Source organism: Montipora foliosa, chromosome 6, assembly GCF_036669935.1.
Source record: "Montipora foliosa isolate CH-2021 chromosome 6, ASM3666993v2, whole genome shotgun sequence".
Classification (NCBI taxonomy): Eukaryota; Metazoa; Cnidaria; class Anthozoa; order Scleractinia; family Acroporidae; genus Montipora; species Montipora foliosa.
In genome coordinates, this window is record NC_090874.1 from 30,418,782 (window position 1) to 30,423,706 (window position 4,925).

General features: G+C 43.4%; 3 non-coding genes across 3 annotated transcripts; 1 reads left to right on the forward strand and 2 right to left on the reverse strand.

The window, feature by feature from the left end:
• Nucleotides 1-517: 517 nt before the first annotated feature.
• Trnat-ggu (transfer RNA threonine (anticodon GGU)) lies at nucleotides 518-589 on the reverse strand. The gene has a single exon. It is a non-coding gene; the product is annotated as a tRNA-Thr (tRNA).
• Nucleotides 590-896: 307 nt separating this feature from the next.
• On the reverse strand, nucleotides 897-968 carry Trnat-ggu (transfer RNA threonine (anticodon GGU)). Its single transcript has one exon. It is a non-coding gene; the product is annotated as a tRNA-Thr (tRNA).
• A 471-nt stretch (nucleotides 969-1,439) lies between these two features.
• Trnat-ggu (transfer RNA threonine (anticodon GGU)) lies at nucleotides 1,440-1,511 on the forward strand. The gene has a single exon. It is a non-coding gene; the product is annotated as a tRNA-Thr (tRNA).
• Nucleotides 1,512-4,925: the final 3,414 nt, after the last annotated feature.

Genomic DNA, 4,925 nt, shown 5'->3' on the forward strand with positions numbered 1-4,925 from the left:
GATAAGGCACAGGCATACTCTAATGCAACCAAAAGATGCAAATTGTGCACGCTAGAGAAGTTCTACATTATATGTAAACAAGAGCTTGCCACCCTCAACAAAAGAACAGAACTTGCGAACACTTGTAGGCATGCAAACAAATTTTTACTAAAAAACACCTAATTATTAATTTTTACTAAAAAACACCTAATTATTGTAATTTCAAGGGAATGGTATATAAAAACCTACGAATTAACATTGTCATCTAGGTCCTGACGAGTGGGATACACTCCCACGAAACAGATCTGTAGATCGAATATATGAACGAAAACTAGTTCACTTTCTCTTATATATATATATATATATATAATGATTGTGTAAGTTTGAGCGGGGAAATAACAACAACTAACTGCCTCATTTACCTTTGGATCACCAACCTATTCCCTTCAGAAGGCGATTCACAGTGATTTCTGACAAGTATTAATTAGTAGTGTAGGATGGGAACAGAAATCGATACAACAAAGGAAATGAGTGAAAATGTGTTCAGCCGGGAATCGAACCCGGGTCTCCTGGTTACCGGTCAGATGCCTTACCACTCGGCCACTGAACCAACCCCGCCATCCAGCCGAATTGGAAGGACCTTTAAATGGCAAGCTCTGAGGAGAATCGCACATTTTCTGCAGTGAGGATCGCGTCACTATGCTCAAGTTGATCAGCGATTCACAGTAAATTTCCCCCTATATCTGAAATGATTGTGTAAGTTTGAGCGGGGAAATAACAACAACTAACTGCCTCATTTACCTTTGGATCACCAACCTATTCCCTTCAGAAGGCGATTCACAGTGATTTCTGACAAGTATTAATTAGTAGTGTAGGATGGGAACAGAAATCGATACAACAAAGGAAATGAGTGAAAATGTGTTCAGCCGGGAATCGAACCCGGGTCTCCTGGTTACCGGTCAGATGCCTTACCACTCGGCCACTGAACCAACCCCGCCATCCAGCCGAATTGGAAGGACCTTTAAATGGCAAGCTCTGAGGAGAATCGCACATTTTCTGCAGTGAGGATCGCGTCACTATGCTCAAGTTGATCAGCGATTCACAGTAAATTTCCCCCTATATATGAAATGATTGTGTAAGTTTGAGCGGGGAAATAACAACAACTAACTGCCTCATTTACCTTTGGATCACCATCCTACACTACTAATTAATACTTGTCAGAAATCACTGTGAATCGCCTTCTGAAGGGAATAGGTTGGTGATCCAAAGGTAAATGAGGCAGTTAGTTGTTGTTATTTCCCCGCTCAAACTTACACAATCATTTCATATATAGGGGGAAATTTACTGTGAATCGCTGATCAACTTGAGCATAGTGACGCGATCCTCACTGCAGAAAATGTGCGATTCTCCTCAGAGCTTGCCATTTAAAGGTCCTTCCAATTCGGCTGGATGGCGGGGTTGGTTCAGTGGCCGAGTGGTAAGGCATCTGACCGGTAACCAGGAGACCCGGGTTCGATTCCCGGCTGAACACATTTTCACTCATTTCCTTTGTTGTATCGATTTATATATATAAATATAGCAGCATTGCATCACCCAGCAAGTATAGTAAATAATGGCCATCAGGAGGTGCATTTGCTTGGATTTCTCTGACGCATTTACTAGGGTACCACAGGAAAGGTTACTTCATAAGCTATATCACTATGGTATAATGGTTGTCTGTTGCCCTGGGTGAGGGAGTTCCTGACCCAGAAAACCCAAAAAATGACCGCTGACCATGGAGGGCATTACATTTGACTGATGTGATGTAAGCTCAGGAGTTACATGGGGCACCGTGCTAGGACCACTGTTACTCCTTTTAAATATTGCCTCTACACCATTTAATCTTAATATCCATATTCTCGATAGAGTTCGTCGTTTATTCTTGGGTAGTATAATATATCAGGATTTAAAATAGTCAATTCACAATGCACAGACCTCCTCAAGTGCCAAACAGACATGAACAGATCCTTCGTAAACTAGGTGAAATTTCTGGCATACTTCTGCACAATGCATACGTAAATCCAAATCCGTAATATGTGGCTCATTCAGGCCTAAACTAGAGTACGCCAACCATGGTACCCTTATCTGCAAAAGGACAAATGCCAACTTGATATGGTAAATCCTAAGCTGCTAGATGTTGTTTTAACAACTATTTAAGGCAATCTAGGAAATGAAATAAATGTGTTTATGTTGAATGTGGCATGTTTAATAACTAATTATTTCCTATGTTTCAGTTGAGGCGCTCCTGTCATTCCGAAATTTATGTAATATTTCATGTATCCTGCACTCCAAAGTGGCACTCGTTCCCTTTCAAACTCTGAGTTAGAAAGTCAGGATCCCCCCCCCCACCCCTTCCTCCAAACTCTTAGTTCCATGTGGATGACGGGTGTGCCTTACCTTTGCTGGGATCATGTTCTCTATATTTGGGTATTCCTAGGTTATTTCATTAGTACTAAAGAAAAGAAAAGAAAAGAAAGAGAAGTATGTCCTTCTTACATCGGTCTTACATTGCGCTTCTCGTGATGTTCGAATGTGTATGTGGTGAATATCCGGACCCGGATTATCTTCATTGTAGGTGGTGACAATGATCACTGGACCATGGAAAATAGTGTATTTATTCCAAAATGGCTAAGCACATTGTTGATCGATGGGTATCTTTGCTCAGTGTTTAATAAAGGAAACGCTAATTGAACGGTTTAAGATGAAACGAAATGACTCATTGAAACATCTTTTGCAGAAAAAAAATGAAAGAGAAACGAAGGTGAGATGTGAAAACATCTTTCCAAGATGACCAAACTTTCGTGCAGTGGTGCACGTAAAGGTCACTTTGTCACGTGCAGGACACGTGAAGATGTGCACTATATCTCGCCACTTGAAAATACTTTCAGAAGTACACAAGTTGCTTGAGGATGGCCACGCCAAATGAATCCATAGGCTCGATTACCAGCCGCTGTTTCGGGAAATAAGCCAGCGCTCACTCCCGAAATCTCGGCTGGACTCGTGAGGTGAGCCATTGTTAATCTCCGCCAATCAGAAACTCGCCTGCACAAATCCGTCTGGCATAAATTATATGTTTTGGCTGCGAAGGTATTCTTTGACCCGGCCTGTTCGAGGTTTACAGTGGTTTAAGATAGGAAACATCCAAGATTGCGACAACGAAAAGTGTTCGAGAAGCTGGAGAATGGGAATTGTGTCGTTTTCTACCGCCTGATTTCGCAAACTTCTCTGATTTTCCAGTTGGCGCCAAGGTCAAAATACGGTTTTCAAATCCATTGCTATTGCAATTTTCTCCTCATACTTCGCTAATGTAAGAGCAAGTAAAATTCCTCAAGATCAGTTGAAAGTACTGCTGAGTTTATTGCTGGCAAAACGAGGGGGCCGAAGAGGTCGACTGAGAGCTAAGGCAGCCGAAGATTTCGTTGATGATTCGCCGGTTGAATTCAAACTCACATCGATCATTTAACCACAAACTCAAGCTCGTATCATCTGGAAACTTCGCACAGACGTTTTAAGCATTGTTATGTAATTTCTGTTTTCTTAAAATCACTGTTTTTGGGATGTCTAATGCTATTTCCCCGCAACTATTAACTTGGCATAAATTATATTTTGAATTTACGTCACAGACACAATCTATCGCTCACGCGTCCAGCCGTCTCTTCTCGGGGAGGATACCCGAACTCGAGTTAGCGGCGGAAATCGAGCCTAATGAATCCATAGCACGAGAATCAAATATTTAAAATATACCATTTGTTGTAATTTAAATACTCACAGTGACATGCACCCAATTGTCAAAATAAAAGAATTACAATTCTCTGTGATCAAATTTTGGATAAGCACTTATCAAGGACATACAGTAAGCAAAATCTATTGTAAAATTTCCATGTACATTACCAGTATGACTTGTTAATTAATTTCCTGTCATAATTATATTTAGTATAAATACACAGGTGATTATACAAAATCGCGCGCTCTCATTGGCTCGCTATCTCGAATTATCAGCCGATAATCACCTCGATGGACAAAATGGCTGCCAGTAGTCGTTTTGCCAGGTCCAGATCCAGGTCCAGGTCAGGTCAGGTCGCTCCTGCCACAGGTATCATGCTACCCTGTGCTACCTGCCGCATACAGAGAAGGAAAACTCTGTCAAAAACCTCCGCTGCCTTGCGGCTAATATCTCTTTAGAGAAAAGGCTTCAGGAGTTAACCTCGAGGAGAAATCTGGAGCTGGAGTCCCATAGGCAGTTCGTCGTTGTAATCAATCTCGTTCTGGCAACTCCTGCGACGTCAATGGCCCCGGACCGTACCGGTCCTGCCGTTCCGTCCGGACCAGTCATCGCCGTGGAGAGGGGGGTCCTGCTAACTGGGCAAGAGCTGGTCCTCCTTATCCCTCTGCCCTGGCCTCTGCACTGGAGAGGACACTCCAGCTTAGCCTTACAGCGTCGAACCAACACGGAAAGCCGCAGTCACCGGTTATAAGCCACAATGCTTGATTGGCGTAGAGCGTGGCGCGAGGGGTCGCTTTCGTCGGTAGGAGGGATCTTCGGATCTCACTTGACAGCTACCGCCCGCCTAAGCCGGGCAGCCCCCGGTCAATCAGTTGCTGTCCCGCCACGGTCTGTCTTCCTCATTGGGTGCATGGGGATTAGGTAACAACCGACAAGCAGACCGCAACATCCGCACCAAGCAAGATAACAAAACAAGAACAAGCAAAAGTAAGAGACCAGCTCTTAAACTGGGAACCTGGAACGTCCGCACCATGACTACCGGAATTGATGATCTCCAGAACACTAGTGATGCACGAAAGACCGCCGTGATCAACGATGAGCTTCTGCGACTGAAGATAGATATCGCCGCCTTGCAGGAGACTCGTCTAGCAGACTCTGGAACGCTGAAAGAAAAGGACTACAC